The sequence below is a fragment of the Paramisgurnus dabryanus genome, chromosome 16, assembly GCF_030506205.2.
Source record: "Paramisgurnus dabryanus chromosome 16, PD_genome_1.1, whole genome shotgun sequence".
NCBI lineage: Eukaryota > Metazoa > Chordata > Actinopteri > Cypriniformes > Cobitidae > Paramisgurnus > Paramisgurnus dabryanus.
The window spans coordinates 10,147,303-10,174,994 of record NC_133352.1 but is presented as its reverse complement, the minus strand read 5'-3'; the positions used below and the strand labels follow the sequence as shown (position 1 = coordinate 10,174,994).

Sequence of the window (27,692 nt, the reverse complement as noted above, 5' to 3'; positions counted from 1 at the left end):
GTAGCAAACATCCTAATAAATTATTAAATTAATTCTATCATTAATTGAAATATAAATTTTAATTTAATGTCTGCAAATTTAAATGTTTTTTCAAATTTAATTAAAGGATTTTAAATAAAAAATCTGCACATATCTTTAAATGTTGCTGTGAGGATCTGAAGACAAGGAACAAGAGAACCCATGCGCAGGCGATATCGGGGAGTGAACACAGAACATTTATTATAAATAAACATGAAAACAAAAGCCCGCGAGGGGGCAACACAATATTAAACATGAACTACTAACACTGACTAAACACTCCGATGAAATCATTCAACTGAAAGAACACGAAAGACTGCATACATGACACAATACAGCACAATGATCCAGCACTCGACAAAGAGACAATAGGAGATTAAATAGGGGAAACTAAACAAGATAACGAGGGCAACACAGGTGAGAGGGATGAACTGATAATGAATAATTAACAGGGAGAACAAGGGGGCGGGGACAAGACGAGACACCAGAGGCACATGCCACAATAAACAAGGCATGGCCTCCACATTAAACAAGAGACTGTCAGAACTCTGCCATCACAATAAAACATAAATATAAAACAAAACTCTCGTGGCAGAGTCCTGACAATTGCAGTCTTAAAATTTTCATATCATTTTCTGCAGTAATATTAATGATCAAGCATTTCCCTTCTTTTTTTGCCACATCAAAAGATTGTTAAAGCATAATACCTTCTTGCTAAAGATAAATGGTAATAAATATTACACTCATCTTAAAGACAAAATGGGAGAAACCCTTTAAAGAAATGCTTGGTTATTTTCAAACCAGCGTTGGTTCAAAAAGGGACGAGTCAAACAGTTGGTTTAAATTAAGCCAATTTTTTTTTAGATTTGACCCATCAATGGAATAAAACAACCAAGCATTTTGTGCTAAAACAATCCACAATATGTTAAGTTAACAACATTTTTTAGAGAGTAATCACAAGTAGAGTAGTTTATTCTCCACATCAAATAACTCTAGTTATCAGAACATACCAGTATGAATTTCTCCTGGCAACCACTGATCACCTACCTGAGTTTCATTGTTGAAATGCACTGCATATTTGCATAAGCTGTTCAAGGGACCGTCTGAAAATTTCATACACAGTGTAAAAGTGAAAGCTATGTGCAGTCACTCATTTAAACCAGTGGTTCTTAACGTTATTCCTGGAGGCCCACTGCCCTGCACATTTTGTATGTCTCCCTTATTTAACACACCTGATTCAAATCATCAGCTCATTAGAAGAGCTCTCCATGAACTGAACAGAAGCCGTTTCTCAATGTCAAGGATACTTCCTTGGCAGGACTAGTCCTTACAAGTCACTTCCTTCAGATGCTAGGCGAGGCTCCTTTTAAGCATTCGGAGAACACGTTAAATGGAACAGGCTAACAAGTGCACGTAATTACGTCATTGCGTGATTGAAAGGTGTGCTTTCGGTGCTGCGCGCATAGGATTGTGGGTGATTTCAGCGCGTGAAGAGCGCGAAGGATACAAATTTGCATCCTTTCCTGTATATGGGATATTTCTCGAACGAAGGACTCAGTCCTTGGCTGAAATTTCGAGGATCCTCGACATTGGAACAGTCCTTCGACCGACGTCGATGACGTAGCATCCTCGAAATTCTAGCTTCCGAGGATCCTTCCTTGACATTGAGAAACGGCTAGAGTCTGTCAGATAAAAGAGACATACAAAATGTGCAGGGCAATGGGCCTCCAGGAATAACGTTAAGAACCACTGATTTAAACGACTTGTTAGTTGTATTGTATGCATTGGTAATGTTCTTTGTTTTCTTCTTTACTGGAAAAAAACATCTTTTTACACTTACATGTATAACCAAGTTGTCAAGTCATCAACCAATTGACAAGTCATTTCAACGTAATATTTTTACTATTGACTAGTGATGAGATGCTGTAACTTTTAAAATAAAGTTGTAATAACAGTGATTCTTGGGAATTTGGATAAAACAGGTTTAAAATTTGAAAAAAAAGTTAGTTAAATTACAAAATCTGAAGGTATATCATTATAGACCAAGGTCTTGGCTGTTCAGCAATTTACCGGTGCAACCTCCCCTGTTCGTATTTTTTTCATAAAATAGGCGTTTTTCCAGTTATTACTCATACAACATTTACTTTAAGCCTAAATAGAAAAAGTTATGGTTTTGTTATTTAATAATCATATTTTTGTATTAATAGAGACTATTAATTTAATAACTCAACAGCACTGAAGAAACATATTGTAAGCATATTCATTTAAAACAAATAAAACTACGTTTGGCGGTGGTGACATTGGCCTCATTATTCCAAAATGTATACCACTCAAGTCAATGGCTTCTTGCTTAAACTTTATGTAAATATTTGGTCCAAAAAATAACAATCCTGAGCACTGTGATGAACAAATATCAAATCATAACTTCCGAAAATACATAAAACACATAAAACCTGACAGAAAAGAAAAGAAAACCTAATATAGATTAAAAAAATAGATGAGTTGTTCACATTAGCCATCTTGTTTCCCCTCTGTTGCAAGCTACTTCAGACCTCTTCTTAAAAATGATACATTTATTTCATAATCTAATCTAATATTTTTTATACACAGATGACGGTGTTGACATGTTATGGTTGTCACAGTAGCAGTGTCCAAAAATATGAACAAGTTTAAGAGAAAATAGCAAACCTTCAGGAGCTTGAGTGATCTTGAAGCATGCAGTAGCGCTGAAGGTTTGAAAATGGGGTCATCAGGAATGTAGTTGACCTTGTAGTTGTCTGATTTTATTGCTTTTTATAAATATCTGACGGTGGTGACGAATATGTGGGACACATTTTGAGCAATCACAAAATAATAGTAAATATTGTTCAAAACTCACAGTTTGTAGTTTTTAATACATATTACAATGTACCCTTTCATGTGGTAAATATATTATTCAATTCAATTATTACTTTTGGCTTTTTTAATCAAGTTGAAATGATTATCTCTTAAGCGAGGACAGCTGATTTTGTAGGCAATGGGCCAGCATATAATCATTAAATTAATAAAAAATTAAAATAAACCTATAAAAGAACCTTACATATGTGCAAAGGACCCCCTGATTATAACATGTATTCTTTTTCTTCATGAAAATGTTATTAATTTCCAACAGAATTAGCACTTTTCTTAGTGGGACATGTTTTTGCCAAAGTTTCAAGAATCAGTGATAAGTAGGGATGTCCCGATCAGGTTTTTTTGCCCTCGAGTCCGAGTCATTTGATTTTGAGTATCTGCCGATACAGAGTCCCGATCCGATACTTCTATGATACATAAAAAAAAGAATAAAGAAGAGCGAAAAAAACAAAACCAGGATGTTCCTTATGTCATGCCGCACGCGTTGCTGTTTCTGTGTGGAGTCAAAAGAGTCTAACTCTGTGCCAGCGCATAACTACAGATGTGTTAAAAAATAATGAGAATATATATAGTATATATGTACAGGGGTTAAATTGAGATTTGTTTTGTGGGGAGGCTCTGTTGGGAGGGAAGGTTCGAGGGGTAACATGTTTAATCCTGATGACAGCAAAGCCACTGGTGTGTTTCAATGACATTTTGGACCTCTGATAGGATTTAATAAGTTTCCGTTTTAAAGCTGTGCCACAGGTTGACCCAAACTTTAAAACCTGAACTTTAAATTATGCAAATCTATGAGTCTGAGACCCTATATGCATTTGTTGCACATGTCATTATGCACAATTGATCAAACTTTGAAGGAAGTTATAAGACTTAACCTCCTTGACTAATTCTAGGCATAAGATGGGCTACCCAAAAAGACTCAATTAACTCTTTCACCGCCAGCGTTTTTTAAAACATTTGCCAGCCAGCGCCAGCGTTTTTCATGATTTTCACAAAAGTTTAATGCCTTCCAGAAAATGTTCTTCTTCAAATATATAAACATACAATGAACTAAATGAAAGAACAGACCCTCTGCTTTCAAACAAAAAAAAACTTTCATCCTACCTTGAGTAGTTCTTTTGTAATCAGCTTTTGAATATGGGTAGGTTTCTGCAAAAACACCACATTTTGAGCAAAAAGCAGAGATAATTCCATTTTTGTGACGGACTTTTCATAGAGATCCCATTCAGAGCGATCTTTAAAACAGACACGGACATGCAGCAGCTTGCCATAGGGCAATACTTCTGGGTATAAAAAGTTGCGTAAGGGCGCCACCTGGTGGATAATAGTGGTATTGCGGAAAGACGGAAATACTCGTCATTGGCTGGGAAGCGTTTTCTCTTGATTGACGAGATATCTCACACCAGGGTGTGAGGACCCTATTGTTTTTGCTCCGTTTATTAGGGCCCGAGCACACCGGGGTGTGAGGACCCTATTGTTTTTGCTCTGTTTATTATTATTATTATTAGGGCCCGAGCACCAAGGAGCAGGCCAGAATGGCCTGCACCATGGGTGCAAAGCCCTATTGTTTTTGCTCCGTTTCTTATTATTATTCTTTTTCTTATTATTAGGGCCCGAGCACACCGGGGTGTGAGGACCCTATTGTTTTTGCTCCGTTTATTATTATTATTATTATTAGGGCCCGAGCACCGAGGAGCAGGCCAGAATGGCCTGCACCATAGGTGCAAAGCCCTATTGTTTTTGCTCAGATTCTTCTGCTTTTTCTTCTCCGAAATGAATCGCATTTTTGAGGGCCTAAACATGCTCGAAAACTCATGAAACTTTGCACAGGCGTCAGAATTGACGAAAATGTACATGTGGTATAGGCGTCAGAAGTGGGCGTGTAGAAATGGCTCGATAGCGCCACCTGCAAAATTTCAAAAGAACAACCCTCCCGCTACGAAAAACGTACAGATACGAAATTTGGTAGGATCATCTATCACCCCAAGACCTACAAAAAAGTCCATTGGAACCAGGCTCTAAAACCCACAGGAAGTCAGCCATTTTGAATTTTCGCTGTGATTTCTGTGCAAATTTTGGCATTTCCAGGCTTCGTACTTTAACGAACTCCTCCTAGAGATTTAATCCGATCATCATCATATTTGGTCAGTATCGTCTAAAGGCCTTTGCGATGTTAAATTTCGGAGCTTTTCACTTTTCATTGGAGGGCGTATCCGTGGCGGCCTGACAAATTTCAGGGTTTTCGCCATGAAACAGGATGTTTTTCCTAACTCCGGCATACAATGTTCAATCTGACCCACGCTTCACATGTTTGATAAGAGTCCTGGCCTGAACACATTTCCATGCCAAAATTCAGCTTCAGTCATAGCGCCACCTAGAGGTAGCAGAAAATGCCATGTTTTACGCCATGATTTACTGCTTTTAGAGATTTAATCAAATCATCATCATATATGGTCAGACTGATGTTAAGCCCTATGCGATGATAAATTGCGAAGATCTTGACTTTTCGTTGGAGGGGGTGTCCGTGGCGGCCTGGCAAAGTGTGATGTTTTGCAATGAAACATGAAGTTGTTGTAATTCCGGCATACATTGTCCGATCTGCCCCCGACTTCACACATTTGATAAGGGTCCTGGCCTGAACACATCAACATGGCATAATTCAGTAACAGTCATAGCGCCACCTAGAGGCAGCAGGAAATACCATGTTTTACGCTGTGACTTACTGCTCTTAGATATTTAACCATATCAACATCATATTTCACCAGTGTAATCTCAAGACCTTGTGTGATGATAAAAAGCAACGACCTTGACTTTTCATTTAAGGGCGTGTCCGTGGCGGCCTCGCAAAGTATCGCTAAATGAATCGCATTTTGACAGGTTAAACAAGCTCAAAAAGTCATAAAACGTTGCACACATGTCAGAAGTGGCGAAAATTTACATGTGGCATAGGCGCCAGAAGTGGGCGTGTAGAAATGGCTCAATAGCGCCACATGCAAAATTAAAAAAAACAGCCCCGCCGCTACGAAAAACCTACAGATACGATATTTGGTAGGGTCATCTATCACCCCAAGACCTACAAAAAAGTCTCTTGGAGCGAAGCTCTAAACCCCACAGGAAATCGGCCATTTTGAATTTTTGCTGTGATTTCTGTGCAAATTTTGTCATTTCCAGGCTTCGTACTTTAACGAACTCCTCATAGAGATTTAATCCGATCATCATCATATTTTGTCAGTATCATCTAAAGGCCTTTGCAATGCTAAATTGCGGAGCTTTTGACTTTTCTTGGAGGGTGTGTCCGTGGCGGCCTGACAAATTCAGCGTTTTCGCCATGAAACAGGAAGTTGTTATAACTAAGGCATAGAATGTCCAATCTGCCCCACACTTCACATTTTTGATAAGAGTCTTGGCCTGAACACATTTCAATGCCAATATTCAGCTTCAGTCCTAGCGCCACCTGGAGGTAGCAGGTAATGCCTTGTTTTACGTTGTGATTTACTGTTCTCAGAGATTTAATCAAATCATTATCATAACTGGTGAGACTGATCTGAAGCCCTTTGCGATGATAAATTGCGAAGATCTTGACTTTTCGTTGAAGGGCGTGTCCGTGGCGGCCTTGCAAAGAGTGATGTTTTGACATGAAACAGGAAGCTGTTGTAATTCAGGCATACATTGTTCGATCTGCCCCAGACTTCACACGTTTGTTAAGGGTCCCGGGCTGAACACGTCAATATAACAATAATCAGGTAAAGTCATAGCGCCACCTACTGCACACAGGCGTTGTGGCACATCAATTTTCCTTTGAATATCCACCTATATTTACCCACTTTAATTCATATCCCCCTGGTTCACTGCTTTTCTAATGCCATAGGGTAGCGGTGCACATGCGTGCGAGGGCCCTTCCATCGCTGCTTGCAGCTTTAATTAGGGCCCGAGCACACCGGGGTGTGAGGACCCTATTGTTTTTGCTCCGTTTATTATTATTAGGGCCCGAGCACACCGGGGTGTGAGGACCCTATTGTTTTTGCTCCGTTTATTATTATTTTTCTTTTTTTTCTTCTTCTCCGAAATGGATCGCATTTTTGAGGGCCTAAACATACCCGAAAACTCATGAAAATTTGCACACACGTCAGAAGTGGTGAAAATGTACATGTAGTATAGGCGTCAGAAGTGGGCGTGTAAAAATGGCTCGATAGCGCCACCTGCAAAATTTCAAGAGAACAGCCCCCCCACTACGAAAAACGTACAGATACGAAATTTGGTAGGATCATCTATCACCCCAAGACCTTCAAAAAAGTCTCTTGGAGCTAAGCTCTAAACCCCACAGGTAGTCGGCCATCTTGAATTTTCTCTGTCATTTTTTGACATTTCCAAGCGTCGTACTTTAACGAACTCCTCCTAGAGATTTAATCCGATCATTATCATATTTGGTCAGTATCATCTAAAGGCCTTTGCGATGCTAAATTGCCGAGCTTTTGACTTTTCGTTGGAGGGCGTGTCCGTGGCGGCCTGGCAAAATGTAATGTTTCGCCATGAAACAGGAAGCTGATGTAATTCAGGCATACAATGTCCAATCTGCCCCACGCTTCATACGTTTGATAAGGGTCTTGGCCTGAACACAATTCAATGCCAATATTCAGCTTCACTCATAGCGCCACCTAGAGGTAGGAGGAAATACCATGTTTTACGCTGTGATTTACTGCTCTTAGAGATTTAATCAAATCATCATCATATTTGGTCTGACTGATGTTAAGCCCTTTGCGGTGATAAATTGCAAAGATCTTGACTTTTCGTTGAAGGGCGTGTCCGTGGCGGCCTGCCAAAGTGTGATGTTTCGCCATGAAACAGAAAGCTGTTGTAATTCAGACATACATGGTCCGATCTGCCCCCAACTTCACACGTTTGATAAAGGTCCCGGCCTGAACACATCAACATGGCATAATTCAGTAACAGTCATAGCGCCACCTAGAGGCAGAAGGAAATACCATCTTTTATGCTGTGAATTACTGCTCTTGGAGATTTGATTATATCAACATCATATTTCATCAGTCTAATCTCAAGACCTTGTGTGATGATAAATAGCGAAGACCTTGACTTTTCGTTAAAGGGCGTGTCTGTGGCGGCCTCGCAAAATATTGTTAAATGAATCGCATTTTTGACAGCCTAAACGAGCTCAAAAAGTCATGAAACGTTGCACACATGTCAAAGGTGGCAAAAATTTACATGTGGCATAGGCGCCATAAGTGGGCGTGTAGAAATGGCTCAATAGCGCCACCTGCAAAATTTCAAGAGAACAGCCCCCCCACTACGAAAAACATACAGATACGAAATTTGGTAGGATCATCTATCACCCCAAAACTTACAAAAAAGTCTCTTGAAGCTAAGCTCTAAACCTCACAGGAAGTCGGCCATTTTTAATTTTTGCTGTGATTTCTGTGCAAATTTTGTCATTTCCAGGCTTCGTACTTTAATGAACTCCTCCTAGAGATTTTATCAGATCGTCATCGTATTTGGTCAATCTCATCTAAAGGCCTTTGCGATGTTAAATTGCGGAGCTTTTGACTTTTCGTTGGAGGGTGTGTCCGTGGCAGCCTGACAAAGTTCAGCATTTTCGCCATGAAACAGGAAGTTGTTATAACTAAGGCATACAATGTCCAATCTGCCCCACACTTCACATGTTTGATAAGAGTCTTGGACTGAACACATTTCAATGCCAATATTCAGCTTCAGTCATAGCGCCACCTAGAGGTAGCAGGAAATGCCTTGTTTTACGCTGTGATTTACTGCTCTTAGAAATTTAATGAAATCATCATCATATCTGGTCAGACTGATCTTAAGCCCTTTGCGATGATAAATTGCGAAGATCTTGACTTTTCGTTGAAGGGCGTGTCCGTGGCGGCCTCGCAAAGAGTGATGTTTCGCCATTAGAAAGCTGTTGTAACTCAGGCATGCATTGTCCGACCTGTCACAGACATCATACGTTTGACAAGGGTCCTGGCCTCAACACATCAATGTTACAACAATCAATCACAATCATAGCGCCATCTGCTGGACAAAGGAGGTGTGGCACTTCAAAGTTCTTTGAATATCCGCCTATATTTACCCACTGAAATTTCAATCCCCCTGGTTCATTGCTTTACTAAGGCCATAGAGTGGCGGTGCACATGCGTGCGAGGGCCCTTCCATCACTGCTTGCAGTTTTAATTAGGGCCCGAGCACACCAGGGTGTGAGGACCCTATTGTTTTTGCTCCATTTCTTCTTCTTCTTCTTCTTCTTCTTCTTCTTCTTCTCCGAAATGGATCGCATTTTTGAGGGCCTAAACATACCCGAAAACTCATGAAAATTTGCACACGCGTCAGAAGTGGCGAAAATTTACATGTAGTATAGGCGTCAGAAGTGGGCGTGTAAAAATGGCTCGATAGCGCCACCTGCAAAATTTCAAGAGAACAGCCCCCCCACTACGAAAAACTTACAGATACGAAATTTGGTAGGATCATCTATTACTCCAAGACCTACAAAAAAGTCTCTTGGAGCTAAGCTCTAAACCCCACAAGAAGTCAGCCATTTTGAATTTTCTCTGTCATTTTTTGACATTTCCAAGCGTCGTACTTTAACGAACTCCTCCTAGAGATTTAATCCGATCATCATCATATTTGGTCAGTATCATCTAAAGGCCTTTGCGATGCTAAATTGCAGAGCTTTTGACTTTTCATTGGAGGGCGTGTCCGTGGCGGCCTGGCAAAGTGTAATGTTTCGCCATGAAACAGGAAGCTGATGTAATTCAGGCATACATTGTCCGATCTGCCACTGACTTCACACGTTTGATAAGGGTCCAGGCCTGAACACATTAACATGGCATAATTCAGTAACACTCATAGCGCCACCTAGAGGCAGCAGGAAATACCATGTTTGACGCTGTGACTTACTGCTCTTAGGTATTTAACCATATCAACATCATATTTCACCAGTGTAATCTCAAGACCTTGTGTGATGATAAAAAGCAACGACCTTGACTTTTCATTAAAGGGCGTGTCCGTGGCGGCCTGGCAAAGTATCGCTAATTGAATCACATTTTGACAGGCTAAACAAGCTCAAAAGTTATAAAACGTTGCACACACGTCAGAAGTGGCAAAAATTTACATGTGGCATAGGCGCCAGAAGTGGCCGTGCAGAAATGGCTCGATAGCGCCACCTGCAAAATTTCAAGAGAACAGCCCCGCCGCTACAAAAATCCTACAGAAACGAAATTTGGTAGGGTCATATATCACCCCAAGACCTACAAAAAAGTCTCTTGGAGTGAAGCTCTAAACCTCACAGAAAGTCAGCCATTTTGAATTTTTGCTGTGATTTCTGTGCAAATTTTGTCATTTCCAGGCTTCGTACTTTAACGAACTCCTCTTAGAGATTTTGTCAGATCGTCATCATATTTGGTCAATCTCATCTAAACGCCTTTGCAATGTTAAATTGCGGAGCTTTTGACTTTTCGTTGGAAGGTGTGTCCGTGGCGGCCTGACAAAGTTCAGCGTTTTCGCCATGAAACCGGAAGTTGTTATAACTAAGGCATACAATGTTCAATCTGCCCCACACTTCACATGTTTGATAAGAGTCTTGGCCTGAACACATTTCAATGCCAATATTCAGCCTCAGTCCTAGCGCCACCTAGAGGTAGCAGTAAATGCCTTGTTTTACGCTGTGATTCACTGTTCTCAGAGATTTAATCAAATCATTATCATATCAGGTGAGACTGATCTTAAGCCCTTTGCGATGATAAATTGCGAAGATCTTGACTTTTCGTTGAAGGGCGTGTCCGTGGCGGCCTCGCAAAGAGTGATGTTTCGCCATGAGAAAGCTGTTGTAACTCAGGCATGCAATGTCCGACCTGTCACAGACATCATACGTTTGACAAGGGTCCTGGCCTCAACACATCAATGTTACAACAATCAAATACAATCATAGCGCCACCTGCTGCACAAAGGAGGTCTGGCACTTCAAAGTTCCTTTGAATATCCGCCTATATTTACCCACTGAAATTTCAATCCCCCTGGTTCATTGCTTTACTAAGGCCATAGAGTGGCGGTGCACATGCGTGCGAGGGCCCTTCCATCACTGCTTGCAGTTTTAATTAGGGCCCGAGCACCGAGGAGCAGGCCAGAATGGCCTGCACCGTGGGTGCAAAGCCCTATTGTTTTTGCTTCGTTTATTATTATTATTATTATTTTCCGAAATGAATCGCATTTTTGAAGGCCTAAACATACCCGAAAACTCATGAAAATTTGCACACGCATCAGAAGTGGCGAAAATTTACATGTAGTATAGGCGTCAGAAGTGGGTGTGTAGAAATGGCTCGATAGCGCCACCTGCAAAATTTCAAGATAACAGCCCCCCCACTACGAAAAACGTACAGATACGAAATTTGGTAGGATCATCAAGCACCCCAAGACCTACAAAAAAGTCTCTTGGAGCTAAGATCTAAACCCCACAGGAAGTCGGCCATTTTTAATTTTCTCTGTCATTTTTTGACATTTCTAAGCGTCGTACTTTAACGAACTCCTCCTAGCGATTTAATCCGATCATTATCATATTTGGTCAGTCTCATCTAAAGGCCTTTGCGATGCTAAATTGCAGAGATCTTGACTTTTCGTTGGAGGGTGTGTCCGTGGCGGCCTGACAAAGTTCGGCATTTTCGCCATGAAACAGGAAGTTGTTCTATCTCAGGCATACAATGTCCAATCTGCCCCACACTTCACATGTTTGATAAGGGTCTTGACCTGAACACATTTTGATGCCAATATTCAGCTTCAGTCATAGCGCCACCTAGAGGTAGCAGGAATTGCCATGTTTTACGCTGTGATTTACTGCTCTTAGAGATTTAATCAAATAATCATCATATTTGGTCAGACTGATGTTAAGCCCTTTGCCGTGATAAATTGCGAAGATCTTGACTTTTCGTTGAAGGGCGTGTCCGTGGCAGCCTGGCAAAGTGTGACATTTCACCATGAAACATGAAGCTGTTGTAATTCAGGCATACATTTTCCGATCTGCCCCCGACTTCACAAGTTTGATAAGGGTCCCGGCCTGAACACGTCAATATAACAATAATCAGGTACAGTCGTAGCGCCACCTGCTGCACAAAAGCGGTGTGGCACATCAGTTTCCCTTTGAATGTCCACCTATATTTACCCACTTTAATTCATATCCCCCTGGTTCACTGCTTTACTAATGCCATAGGGTGGCGGTGCACATGTGTGCGAGGGCCCTTCCATCGCTGCTTGCAGCTTTAATTCTTCTTCTTCTTCTTCTTCTTCTCCGAAATGGATCGCATTTTTGAGGGCCTAAACATACCCGAAAACTCATGAAAATTTGCACACGCGTCAGAAGTGGCGAAAATTTACATGTAGTATAGGCGTCAGAAGTGGGCGTGTAAAAATGGCTCGATAGCGCCACCCGCAAAATTTCAAGAGAACAGCCCCCCCCCACTACGAAAAACTTACAGATACGAAATTTGGTAGGATCATCTATTACTCCAAGACCTACAAAAAAGTCTCTTGGAGCTAAGCTCTAAACCCCACAGGAAGTCAGCCATTTTGATTTTTCTCTGTCATTTTTTTACATTTCCAAGCGTCGTACTTTAACGAACTCCTCCTAGAGATTTAATCCGATCATCATCATATTTGGTCAGTATCATCTAAAGGCCTTTGCGATGCTAAATTGCGGAGCTTTTGACTTTTCATTGGAGGGCGTGTCCGTGGCGGCCTGGCAAAGTGTAATGTTTCGCCATGAAACAGGAAGCTGATGTAATTCAAGCATACATTGTCCGATCTGCCCCTGACTTCACACGTTTGATAAGGGTCCAGGCCTGAACACATCAACATGGCATAATTCAGTTACACTCATAGCGCCACCTAGAGGCAGCAGGAAATACCATGTTTGACGCTGTGACTTACTGCTCCTAGGTATTTAACCATATCAACATCATATTTCACCAGTGTAATCTCAAGACCTTGTGTGATGATAAAAAGCAACGACCTTGACTTTTCATTAAAGGGCGTGTCCGTGGCGGCCTGGCAAAGTATCGCTAATTGAATCGCATTTTGACAGGCTAAACAACCTCAAAAAGTCATAAAACGTTGCACACATGTCAGAAGTGGCAAAAATTTACATGTGGCATAGGCGCCATAAGTGGGCGTGCAGAAATGGCTCGATAGCGCCACCTGCAAAATTTCAAGAGAACAGCCCCGCCGCTACGAAAATCCTACAGAAACGAAATTTGGTAGGGTCATATATCACCCCAAGACCTACAAAAAAGTCTCTTGGAGTGAAGCTCTAAACCTCACAGGAAGTCAGCCATTTTGAATTTTTGCTGTGATTTCTGTGCAAATTTTGTCATTTCCAGGCTTCGTACTTTAAAGAACTCCTCCTAGAGATTTTGTCAGATCGTCATCATATTTGGTCAATCTCATCTAAAGGCCTTTGCGATGTTAAATTGCGGAGCTTTTGACTTTTCGTTGGAAGGTGTGTCCGTGGCGGCCTGACAAATTTCAGCGTTTTCGCCATGAAACCGGAAGTTGTTATAACTAAGGCATACAATGTCCAATCTGCCCCACACTTCACATGTTTGATAAGGGTCTTGGCCTGAACACATTTCAATGCCAATATTCAGCTTCAGTCCTAGCGCCACCTAGAGGTAGCAGGAAATGCCTTGTTTTACGCTGTGATTCACTGTTCTCAGAGATTTAATCAAATCATTATCATATCAGGTGAGACTGATCTTAAGCCCTTTGCGATGATAAATTGCGAAGATCTTGACTTTTCGTTGAAGGGCGTGTCCGTGGCGCCCTCGCAAAGAGTGATGTTTCTCCATGAGAAAGCTGTTGTAACTCAGGCATGCAATGTCCGACCTGTCACAGACATCATACGTTTGACAAGGGTCCTGGCCTCAACACATCAATGTTACAACAATCAAATACAATCATAGCACCACCTGCTGCACAAAGGAGGTGTGGCACTTCAAAGTTCCTTTGAATATCCGCCTATATTTACCCACTGAAATTTCAATCCCCCTGGTTCATTGCTTTACTAAGGCCATAGAGTGGCGGTGCACATGCGTGCGAGGGCCCTTCCATCACTGCTTGCAGTTTTAATTAGGGCCCGAGCACACCAGGGTGTGAGGACCCTATTGTTTTTGCTCCGTTTATTATTATTATTCTTATTCTTCTTCTCCGAAATGGATCGCATTTTTGAGGGGCTAAACATACTCGAAAACTCATGAAAATTTGCACACACGTCCGAAGTGGCGAAAATTTACATGTAGTATAGGCGTCAGAAGTGGGCGTCTAAAAATGGCTCGATAGCGCCACCTGCAAAATTTCAAGAGAACAGCCCCCCACTACGAAAAACATACAGATACGAAATTTGGTAGGGTCATATATCACCCCAAGACCTACAAAAAAGTCTCTTGGAGCGAAGCTCTAAACCTCACAGGAAGTCAGCCATTTTTAATTTTTGCTGTGATTTCTGTGCAAATTTTGTCATTTCCAGGCTTCGTACTTTAACGAACTCCTCCTAGAGATTTTGTCAGATCGTCATCATATTTGGTCAATTACATCTAAAGGCCTTTGCGATGTTAAATTGCGGAGCTTTTGACTTTTCGTTGGAAGGTGTGTCCGTGGCGGCCTGACAAAGTTCAGCGTTTTCACCATGAAACAGGAAGTTGTTATAACTAAGGCATACAATGTCCAATCTGCCCCACACTTAACACGTTTGATAAGAGTCTTGGCCTGAACACATTTTAATGCCAATATTCAGCTTCAGTCCTAGCGCCACCTAGAGGTAGCAGGAAATGCCTTGTTTTACGCTGTGATTTACTGCTCTTAGAAATTTAATGAAATCATCATCATATCTGGTCAGACTGATCTTAAGCCCTTTGCGATGATAAATTGCGAAGATCTTGACTTTTCGTTGAAGGGCGTGTCCGTGGCGGCCTCGCAAAAAGTGATGTTTCGCCATTAGAAAGCTGTTGTAACTCAGGCATGCAATGTCCGACCTGTCACAGACATCATACGTTTGACAAGGGTCCTGGCCTCAACACATCAATGTTACAACAATCAATCACAATCATAGCGCCATCTGCTGCACAAAGGAGGTGTGGCACTTCAAAGTTCCTTTGAATATCCGCCTATATTTACCCACTGAAATTTCAATCCCCCTGGTTCATTGCTTTACTAAGGCCATAGAGTGGCGGTGCACATGCGTGCGAGGGCCCTTCCATCACTGCTTGCAGTTTTAATTATTCTTCTTCTTCTTCTTCTTCTTCTTCTTCTTCTCCGAAATGGATCGCATTTTTGAGGGCCTAAACATACCCGAAAACTCATGAAAATTTGCACACGCGTCAGAAGTGGCGAAAATTTACATGTAGTATAGGCGTCAGAAGTGGGCGTGTAAAAATGGCTCGATAGCGCCACCTGCAAAATTTCAAGAGAACAGCCCCCCCACTACGAAAAACTTACAGATACGAAATTTGGTAGGATCATCTATTACTCCAAGACCTACAAAAAAGTCTCTTGGAGCTAAGCTGTAAACCCCACAGGAAGTCAGCCATTTTGAATTTTCTCTGTCATTTTTTGACATTTCCAAGCGTCGTACTTTAACGAACTCCTCCTAGAGATTTAATCCGATCATCATCATATTTGGTCAGTATCATCTAAAGGCCTTTGCGATGCTAAATTGCGGAGCTTTTGACTTTTCATTGGAGGGCGTGTCCGTGGCGGCCTGGCAAAGTGTAATGTTTCGCCATGAAACAGGAAGCTGATGTAATTCAGGCATACATTGTCCGATCTGCCCCTGACTTCACACGTTTGATAAGGGTCCAGGCCTGAACACATCAACATGGCATAATTCAGTAACACTCATAGCGCCACCTAGAGGCAGCAGGAAATACCATGTTTGACGCTGTGACTTACTGCTCTTAGGTATTTAACCATATCAACATCATATTTCACCAGTGTAATCTCAAGACCTTGTGTGATGATAAAAAGCAACGTCCTTGACTTTTCATTAAAGGGCGTGTCCGTGGCGGCCTGGCAAAGTATCGCTAAATGAATCGCATTTTGACAGGCTAAACAAGCTCAAAAAGTCATAAAACGTTGCACACACGTCAGAAGTGGCAAAAATTTACATGTGGCATAGGCGCCAGAAGTGGGCGTGCAGAAATGGCTCGATAGCGCCACCTGCAAAATTTCAAGAGAACAGCCCCGCCGCTACGAAAATCCTACAGAAACGAAATTTGGTAGGGTCATATATCACCCCAAGACCTACAAAAAAGTCTCTTGGAGCGAAGCTCTAAACCTCACAGGAAGTCAGCCATTTTTAATTTTTGCTGTGATTTCTGTGCAAATTTTGTCATTTCCAGGCTTCGTACTTTAACGAACTCCTCCTAGAGATTTTGTCAGATCGTCATCATATTTGGTCAATCTCATCTAAAGGCCTTTGCGATGTTAAATTGCGGAGCTTTTGACTTTTCGTTGGAAGGTGTGTCCGTGGCGGCCTGACAAAGTTCAGCGTTTTCGCCATGAAACCGGAAGTTGTAATAACTAAGGCATACAATGTCCAATCTACCCCACACTTCACACGTTTGATAAGAGTCTTGGACTGAACACATTTCAATGCCAATATTCAGCTTCAGTCCTAGCGCCACCTAGAGGTAGCAGTAAATGCCTTGTTTTACGCTGTGATTCACTGTTCTCAGAGATTTAATCAAATCATTGTCATATCAGGTGAGACTGATCTTAAGCCCTTTGCGATGATAAATTGCGAAGATCTTGACTTTTTGTTGAAGGGCGTGTCCGTGGCGGCCTCACAAAGAGTGATGTTTCTCCATGAGAAAGCTGTTGTAACTCAGGCATGCAATGTCCGACCTGTCACAGACATCATACGTTTGACAAGGGTCCTGGCCTCAACACATCAATGTTACAACAATCAAATACAATCATAGCGCCACCTGCTGCACAAAGGAGGTGTGGCACTTCAAAGTTCCTTTGAATATCCGCTTATATTTACCCACTGAAATTTCAATCCCCCTGTTTCATTGCTTTACTAAGGCCATAGAGTGGCGGTGCACATGCGTGCGAGGGCCCTTCCATCACTGCTTGCAGTTTTAATTATTATTATTCTTCTTTTTCTTCTTCTTCTTCTTCTTCTTCTTCTTCTTCTTCTCCGAAATGGATCACATTTTTGAATGCCTAAACATACCCGAAAACTCATGAAAATTTGCACACGCGTCAGAAGTGGCGAAAATTTACATGTAGTATAGACGTCAGAAGTGGGCGTGTAAAAATGGCTCGATAGCGCCACCTGCAAAATTTCAAGAGAACAGCCCCCCCACTACGAAAAACTTACAGATACGAAATTTGGTAGGATCATCTATTACTCCAAGACCTACAAAAAAGTCTCTTGGAGCTAAGCTCTAAACCCCACAGGAAGTCAGCCATTTTGAATTTTCTCTGTCATTTTTTGACATTTCCAAGCGTCGTACTTTAACGAACTCCTCCTAGAGATTTAATCCGATCATCATCATATTTGGTCAGTATCATCTAAAGGCCTTTGCGATGCTAAATTGCGGAGCTTTTGACTTTTCATTGGAGGGCGTGTCCGTGGCGGCCTGGCAAAGTGTAATGTTTCGCCATGAAACAGGAAGCTGATGTAATTCAGGCATACATTGTCCGATCTGCCCCTGACTTCACACGTTTGATAAGGGTCCAGGCCTGAACACATCAACATGGCATAATTCAGTTACACTCATAGCGCCACCTAGAGGCAGCAGGAAATACCATGTTTGACGCTGTGACTTACTGCTCTTAGGTATTTAACCATATCAACATCATATTTCACCAGTGTAATCTCAAGACCTTGTGTGATAATAAAAAGCAACGACCTTGACTTTTCATTAAAGGGCGTGTCCGTGGCGGCCTGGCAAAGTATCGCTAAATGAATCGCATTTTGACAGGCTAAACAAGCTCAAAAAGTCATAAAACGTTGCACACACGTCAGAAGTGGCAAAAATTTACATGTGGCATAGGCGCCATAAGTGGGCGTGCAGAAATGGCTCGATAGCGCCACCTGCAAAATTTCAAGAGAACAGCCCCGCCGCTACGAAAATCCTACAGATACGAAATTTGGTAGGGTCATATGTCACCCCAAGACCTACAAAAAAGTCTCTTGGAGCGAAGCTCTAAACCTCACAGGAAGTCAGCCATTTTGAATTTTTGCTGTGATTTCTGTGCAAATTTAGTCATTTCCAGGCTTCGTACTTTAACGAACTCCTCCTAGAGATTTTGTTAGATTGTCATCATATTTGGTCAATCTCATCTAAAGGCCTTTGAGATGTTAAATTGCGGAGCTTTTGACTTTTCGTTGGAAGGTGTGTCCGTGGCGGCCTGACAAATTTCAGCGTTTTCGCCATGAAACAGGAAGTTGTTATAACTAAGGCATACAATGTCCAATCTGCCCCACACTTCACATGTTTGATAAGGGTCTTGGCCTGAACACATTTTAATGCCAATATTCAGCTTCAGTCCTAGCGCCACCTAGAGGTAGCAGGAAATGCCTTGTTTTACGCTGTGATTCACTGTTCTTAGAGATTTAATCAAATCATTATCATATCAGGTGAGACTGATCTTAAGCCCTTTGCGATGATAAATTGCGAAGATCTTGACTTTTCGTTGAAGGGCGTGTCCGTGGCGGCCTCGCAAAGAGTGATGTTTCGCCATTAGAAAGCTGTTGTAACTCAGGCATGCAATGTCCGACCTGTCACAGACATCATACGTTTGACAAGGGTCCTGGCCTCAACACATCAATGTTACAACAATCAATCACAATCATAGCGCCATCTGCTGCACAAAGGAGGTGTGGCACTTCAAAGTTCCTTTGAATATCCGCCTATATTTACCCACTGAAATTTCAATCCCCCTGGTTCATTGCTTTACTAAGGCCATAGAGTGGCGGTGCACATGCGTGCGAGGGCCCTTCCATCACTGCTTGCAGTTTTAATTATTATTCTTCTTCTTCTTCTTCTTCTTCTTCTTCTTCTTCTTCTCCGAAATGGATCGCATTTTTGAGGGTCTAAACATACCCGAAAACTCATGAAAATTTGCACACGCGTCAAAAGTGGCGAAAATTTACATGTAGTATAGGCGTCAGAAGTGGGCGTGTAAAAATGGCTCGATAGCGCCACCTGCAAAATTTCAAGAGAACAGCCCCCCCACTACGAAAAACTTACAGATATACGAAATTTGGTAGGATCATCTATTACTCCAAGACCTACAAAAAAGTCTCTTGGAGCTAAGCTCTAAACCCCACAGGAAGTCAGCCATTTTGAATTTTCTCTGTCATTTTTTGACATTTCCAAGCGTCGTACTTTAACGAACTCCTCCTAGAGATTTAATCCGATCATCATCATATTTGGTCAGTATCATCTAAAGGCCTTTGCGATGCTAAATTGCGGAGCTTTTGACTTTTCATTGGAGGGCGTGTCCGTGGCGGCCTGGCAAAGTGTAATATTTCGCCATGAAACAGGAAGCTGATGTAATTCAGGCATACATTGTCCGATCTGCCCCTGACTTCACACGTTTGATAAGGGTCCAGGCCTGAACACATCAACATGGCATTATTCAGTAACACTCATAGCGCCACCTAGAGGCAGCAGGAAATACCATGTTTGACGCTGTGACTTACTGCTCTTAGGTATTTAACCATATCAACATCATATTTCACCAGTGTAATCTCAAGACCTTGTGTGATGATAAAAAGCAACGACCTTGACTTTTCATTAAAGGGCGTGTCCGTGGCAGCCTGGCAAAGTATCGCTAAATGAATCGCATTTTGACAGGCTAAACAAGCTCAAAAAGTCATAAAACGTTGCACACACGTCAGACGTGGCAAAAATTTACATGTGGCATAGGCGCCAGAAGTGGGCGTGCAGAAATGGCTCGATAGCGCCACCTGCAAAATTTCAAGAGAACAGCCCCGCCGCTACGAAAATCCTACAGAAACGAAATTTGGTATGGTCATATATCACCCCAAGACCTACAAAAAAGTCTCTTGGAGCGAAGCTCTAAACCTCACAGGAAGTCAGCCATTTTTAATTTTTGCTGTGATTTCTGTGCAAATTTTGTCATTTCCAGGCTTCGTACTTTAACGAACTCCTCCTAGAGATTTTGTCAGATCATCATCATATTTGGTCAATCTCATCTAAAGGCCTTTGCGATGTTAAATTGCGGAGCTTTTGACTTTTCGTTGGAAGGTGTGTCCGTGGCGGCCTGACAAAGTTCAGCGTTTTCGCCATGAAACAGGAAGTTGTTATAACTAAGGCATACAATGTCCAATCTGCCCCACACTTCACATGTTTGATAAGAGTCTTGGCCTGAACACATTTTAATGCCAATATTCAGCTTCAGTCCTAGCGCCACCTAGAGGTAGCAGGAAATGCCTTGTTTTACGCTGTGATTCACTGTTCTCAGAGATTTAATCAAATCATTATCATATCAGGTGAGACTGATCTTAAGCCCTTTGCGATGATAAATTGCGAAGATCTTGACTTTTCGTTGAAGGGCGTGTCCGTGGCGGCCTCGCAAAGAGTGATGTTTTGCCATGAGAAAGCTGTTGTAACTCAGGCATGCAATGTCCGACCTGTCACAGACATCATACGTTTGACAAGGGTCCTGGCCTCAACACATCAATGTTACAACAATCAATTACAATCATAGCGCCACCTGCTGCACAAAGGAGGTGTGGCACTTCAAAGTTCCTTTGAATATCCGCCTATATTTACCCACTGAAATTTCAATCCCCCTGGTTCATTGCTTTACTAAGGCCATAGAGTGGCGGTGCACATGCGTGCGAGGGCCCTTCCATCACTGCTTGCAGTTTTAATTAGGGCCCGAGCACCGAGGAGCAGGCCAGAATGGCCTGCACCGTGGGTGCAAAGCCCTATTGTTTTTGCTTCGTTTATTATTATTATTATTATTTTCCGAAATGAATCGCATTTTTGAAGGCCTAAACATGCTCAAAAACTCATGAAATTTTGCACACGCGTCAGAAGTGGTGAAAATTTACATGTGGTATAGGCGTCAGAAGTGGGCGTGTAGAAATGGCTCGATAGCGCCACCTGCAAAATTTCAAAAGAACAGCCCCCCCACTACGAAAAACGTACAGATACGAAATTTTGTAGGATCATCTATCACCCCAAGACCTACAAAAAAGTCTCTTGGAGCGAAGCTCTTAACCCCACAGGAAGTCAGTCATTTTGAATTTTCTCTGTTATTTTTTGACATTTCCAAGCGTCGTACTTTAACGAACTCCTCCTAGCGATTTAATCCGATCATTATCATATTTGGTCAGTCTCATCTAAAGGCCTTTGCGATGCTAAATTGCGGAGATCTTGACTTTTCGTGGGAGGGTGTGTCCGTGGCGGCCTGACAAAGTTCGACATTTTCGCCATGAAACAGGAAGTTGTTATAACTCAGGCATACAATGTCCAATCTGCTCCACACTTCACATGTTTGATAAGGGTCCAGGCCTGAACACATTTTAATGCCAATATTCAGCTTCAGTCATAGCGCCACCTAGAGGTAGCAGGAAATGCCATGTTTTACGCTGTGATTTACTGCTCTTAGAGATTTAATCAAATCGTCATCATATCTGGTCAGACTGATGTTAAGCCCTTTGCCATGATAAATTGTGAAGATCTTGACTTTTCGTTGAAGGGCGTGTCCGTGGCAGCCTGGCAAAGTGTGATATTTCGCCATGAAACAGGAAGCTGTTGTAATTCAGGCATACATTATCTGATCTGCCCCCGACTTCACAAGTTTGATAAGGGTCCCGGCCTGAACACGTCAATATAACAATAATCAGGTACAGTCATAGCGCCACCTGCTGCACACAGGCGGTGTGGCACATTTTTTGTTCTTTGAATATCCACCTATATTTACCCACTTTAATTCATATCGCCCTGGTTCACTGCTTAACTAATGCCATAGGGTGGCGGTGCACATGCGTGCGAGGGCCCTTCCATCGCTGCTTGCAGCTTTAATTAGGGCCCGAGCACCGAGGAGCAGGCCAGAATGGCCTGCACCGTGGGTGCAAAGCCCTATTGTTTTTGCTTCGTTTATTATTATTATTATTATTTTCCGAAATGAATCGCATTTTTGAAGGCCTAAACATTCTCAAAAACTCATGAAATTTTGCACACGCGTCAGAAGTGGTGAAAATTTACATGTGGTATAGGCGTCAGAAGTGGGCGTGTAGAAATGGCTCGATAGCGCCACCTGCAAAATTTCAAAAGAACAGCCCCCCCACTACGAAAAACGTACAGATACGAAATTTTGTAGGATCATCTATCACCCCAAGACCTACAAAAAAGTCTCTTGGAGCGAAGCTCTTAACCCCACAGGAAGTCAGCCATTTTGAATTTTCTCTGTTATTTTTTGACATTTCCAAGCGTCGTACTTTAACGAACTCCTCCTAGCGATTTAATCCGATCATTATCATATTTGGTCAGTCTCATCTAAAGGCCTTTGCGATGCTAAATTGCGGAGATCTTGACTTTTCGTGGGAGGGTGTGTCCGTGGCGGCCTGACAAAGTTCGACATTTTCGCCATGAAACAGGAAGTTGTTATAACTCAGGCATACAATGTCCAATCTGCTCCACACTTCACATGTTTGATAAGGGTCCAGGCCTGAACACATTTTAATGCCAATATTCAGCTTCAGTCATAGCGCCACCTAGAGGTAGCAGGAAATGCCATGTTTTACGCTGTGATTTACTGCTCTTAGAGATTTAATCAAATCGTCATCATATCTGGTCAGACTGATGTTAAGCCCTTTGCCATGATAAATTGTGAAGATCTTGACTTTTCGTTGAAGGGCGTGTCCGTGGCAGCCTGGCAAAGTGTGATATTTCGCCATGAAACAGGAAGCTGTTGTAATTCAGGCATACATTATCTGATCTGCCCCCGACTTCACAAGTTTGATAAGGGTCCCGGCCTGAACACGTCAATATAACAATAATCAGGTACAGTCATAGCGCCACCTGCTGCACACAGGCGGTGTGGCACATTTTTTGTTCTTTGAATATCCACCTATATTTACCCACTTTAATTCATATCGCCCTGGTTCACTGCTTAACTAATGCCATAGGGTGGCGGTGCACATGCGTGCGAGGGCCCTTCCATCGCTGCTTGCAGCTTTAATTAGGGCCCGAGCACACCAGGGTGTGAGGACCCTATTGTTTTTGCTCCGTTTATTATTATTATTCTTCTTTTTCTTCTTCTTCTTCTCCGAAATGGATCACATTTTTGAAGGCCTAAACATACCCGAAAACTCATGAAAATTTGCACACGCGTCAGAAGTGGCGAAAATTTACATGTAGTATAGACGTCAGAAGTGGGCGTGTAAAAATGGCTCGATAGCGCCACCTGCAAAATTTCAAGAGAACAGCCCCCCCACTACGAAAAACTTACAGATACGAAATTTGGTAGGATCATCTATTACTCCAAGACCTACAAAAAAGTCTCTTGGAGCTAAGCTCTAAACCCCACAGGAAGTCAGCCATTTTGAATTTTCTCTGTCATTTTTTGACATTTCCAAGCGTCGTACTTTAACGAACTCCTCCTAGAGATTTAATCCGATCATCATCATATTTGGTCAGTATCATCTAAAGGCCTTTGCGATGCTAAATTGCGGAGCTTTTGACTTTTCATTGGAGGGCGTGTCCGTGGCGGCCTGGCAAAGTGTAATGTTTCGCCATGAAACAGGAAGCTGATGTAATTCAGGCATACATTGTCCGATCTGCCCCTGACTTCACACGTTTGATAAGGGTCCAGGCCTGAACACATCAACATGGCATAATTCAGTTACACTCATAGCGCCACCTAGAGGCAGCAGAAAATACCATGTTTGACGCTGTGACTTACTGCTCTTAGGTATTTAACCATATCAACATCATATTTCACCAGTGTAATCTCAAGACCTTGTGTGATAATAAAAAGCAACAACCTTGACTTTTCAGTAAAGGGCGTGTCCGTGGCGGCCTGGCAAAGTATCGCTAAATGAATCGCATTTTGACAGGCTAAACAAGCTCAAAAAGTCATAAAACGTTGCACACACGTCAGAAGTGGCAAAAATTTACATGTGGCATAGGCGCCAGAAGTGGGCGTGCAGAAATGGCTCGATAGCGCCACCTGCAAAATTTCAAGAGAACAGCCCCGCCGCTACGAAAATCCTACAGATACGAAATTTGGTAGGGTCATATGTCACCCCAAGACCTACAAAAAAGTCTCTTGGAGCGAAGCTCTAAACCTCACAGGAAGTCAGCCATTTTGAATTTTTGCTGTGATTTCTGTGCAAATTTTGTCATTTCCAGGCTTCGTACTTTAACGAACTCCTCCTAGAGATTTTGTTAGATTGTCATCATATTTGGTCAATCTCATCTAAAGGCCTTTGAGATGTTAAAATGCGGAGCTTTTGACTTTTCGTTGGAAGGTGTGTCCGTGGCGGCCTGACAAATTTCAGTGTTTTCGCCATGAAACAGGAAGTTGTTATAACTAAGGCATACAATGTCCAATCTGCCCCACACTTGACATGTTTGATAAGAGTCTTGGCCTGAACACATTTTAATGCCAATATTCAGCTTCAGTCCTAGCGCCACCTAGAGGTAGCAGGAAATGCCTTGTTTTACGCTGTGATTCACTGTTCTCAGAGATTTAATCAAATCATTATCATATCAGGTGAGACTGATCTTAAGCCCTTTGCGATGATAAATTGCGAAGATCTTGACTTTTCGTTGAAGGGCGTGTCCGTGGCGGCCTCGCAAAGAGTGATGTTTCGCCATTAGAAAGCTGTTGTAACTCAGGCATGCAATGTCCGACCTGTCACAGACATCATACGTTTGACAAGGGTCCTGGCCTCAACACATCAATGTTACAACAATCAATCACAATCATAGCGCCATCTGCTGCACAAAGGAGGTGTGGCACTTCAAAGTTCCTTTGAATATCCGCCTATATTTACCCACTGAAATTTCAATCCCCCTGGTTCATTGCTTTACTAAGGCCATAGAGTGGCGGTGCACATGCGTGCGAGGGCCCTTCCATCACTGCTTGCAGTTTTAATTATTATTTATTCTTCTTCTCCAAAGTGAATTTCATTTTTGAGGGGCGAAACATGCTCGAAAACTCATGAAATTTTGCACACGCATCAGAAGTGGCGAAAATTTACATGTGGCATAGGCGCCAGAAGTGGCCGTGTAGAAATGGCTCGATAGTGCCACCTGCAAAATTTCAAAAGAACAGCCCCCCCGCTACAAAAAACGTACAGATACGAAATTTGGTAGGGTCATCTATCACCCCAAGACCTACAAAAAAGTCCCTTGGAGCGAAGCTCTAAACCCCACAGGAAGTCGGCCATTTTGAATTTTTGCCTTGATTTTTGTGCAAATTTGGTCATTTCCAGGCTTCATACTTTAACGAACTCCTCCTACAGATTTAATCCGATCATCGTCATATTTGGTCGGTCTTATCTAAAGGCATTTGCGATGCTAAATTGCGGAGATCTTGACTTTTCGTTGGAGGGTGTGTCCGTGGCGGCCTGCCAAATTTCGGCGTTTTCGACATGAAACAGGAAGTGGCTCTAACTCAGGTATACAATGTCCAATCTGCCCCACGCTTCACATGTTTGATAAGGGTCTTGGCCTGAACACATTTCAATGCCAATATTCAGCTTCCCTCATAGCACCACCTAGAGGTAGCAGGAAATACCATGTTTAACGCTATGATTTACTGCTCTTAGAGATTTAATCAAATCATCATCATATTTGGTCATACTGATCTTAAGGACTTTAAGATGATATATTGGGAAGATCTTGACTTTTCATTGAAGCAAGGGCGTAGGTTTGATTCTGGCATTGGTGGGGACATAATAAAATGGTTGCATTGCAAAAACTGTTTATCACCGTTTATTTGACATAAACAACAGACAACTCGGTATGCACTTTACTCAGTGACATCTGACTCGCCACCCCCCGTGCCATCCCAAATTTAATGTACTATAATAAACAATTCGTTATGTCCTAGAGCTTAATAAACAGTATGTGTTTAAGCCTTTATCAAAAAAAAAGAAAATCACATTGTAACATATATAACATTGAAGAATATGCAATAAATATTTAATTCTTAATTTAATTTCGCCAAAAAAATCCCAGTGTTGAAGGTATGTATATCATGCTGTTTCCTGAACAACGTTTATTAACGTTTCTGTAGTTCACATTAAATCTTCTTTTCATTAACAGACAGTTAATCAGTGTGAAAAAATACTTTAAAGCAATAGTTCACATTGAAATTAAATTCTGATATGTTTTAGCTTACCTCAAGGGCATCCAAGATGTAGGTGTCTTTGTTTCTGGTAGTTTCACTTTTGATGTTTTTAGGTCAAACCGTTGTTGTCTGTCAGTCATATAATGCAGGTCTATGGTCACTTACTAAACGTTAATAAGACAAAAATGAAATCCACACACTGAACTCACAAAAAATATTGATTTATTAAATCGAAGTAACGTTTCGGGCTACCGCCCTTCTTCAGACTTCTTAGCCCTTCTGGAAGTCTGAAGAAGGGCGGTAGCCCGAAACGTTACTTCGATTTAATAAATCAATATTTTTTGTGAGTTCAGTGTGCGGATTTCATTTTTGTCTTATTGAGTAGTATTTTTTGGATTCCGGCACCTGCCAGTGTTTGGATGTGCGCGTCTCTCTCTTTAACACTTACTAAACGTTACCTCAAAGAGCATGCACAGAGAAGTCCAAATTAAACAACTGTCCATCGTAAGTACACATTGATGGCCTAAGACACGAAACGAGCGGTTTGTGTGAGAAAACGAATGCTATTTATATTGTTTTTGCCTCTTGTACACAACCGCGTCTGTGCTTAGTCTGCGCATGCGCCGGAAGTGATCTTTCGCGAGTGTACGTCACTCATTGTTTACACAGAACAGAGAGTGTAGGTAAGACAGCTAATAGACATTGTACTAATTTGCGCTTATCCGGGATGTTTAAAACAACTTAAAAGAAAACAATTACGTATGCTCGCGCGAACGCATCCAGGAGATCACTTCCGGCGCATGCGCAGACTAAGCACAGACGCGGTTGTGTACAAGGGGCGAAAACAATGTAAATAGTGTTCGTTTTCTCACACAAACCGCTTGTTTCGTGTCTTAGGCCATCAATGTGTACTTACGATGGACAGTTGTTTAATTTGGACTTCTCTGTGCATGCTCTTTGAGGTAACGTTTAGTAAGTGACCATAGACCATTTTTAATCAAATCATCATCATATTTGGTCAGATTGATGTTAAGCCCTTTGCGGTGATAAATTTGGAAGATCTTGACTTTTCGTTTAAGGGCGTGTCCGTGGCGGCCTGGCAAAGTGTGATGTTTCACCATGAAACAGGAAGCTGTTGTAATTCAGACATACATTGTTCGATCTGCCCCTTCTGACTTCACACGTTTGTTAAGGGTCCCGGCCTGAACACGTCAATATAATAATAATCAGGTACAGTCATAGCGCCACCTGCTACACACAGGTGGTGTGGCACATACATTTTCCTTTGAATATCCACCTATATTTACCCACTTTAATTCATATACCCCACTGCTTTACTAATGCCATTGGGTAGCGGTGCACATGCGTGCGAGGGCCCTTCCATCGCTGCTTGCAGCTTTATTATTATTTTGCTTCTTCTT

The 27,692-nt window shown here is 42.0% G+C and overlaps 1 protein-coding gene across 1 annotated transcript in view; it reads left to right on the top strand.

The window, feature by feature from the left end:
* LOC135749361 (GTPase IMAP family member 8-like) overlaps positions 1-27,692 on the top strand; it is an 88,041-nt gene that overhangs the window by 358 nt on the left and 59,991 nt on the right. The window lies entirely within an intron of this gene.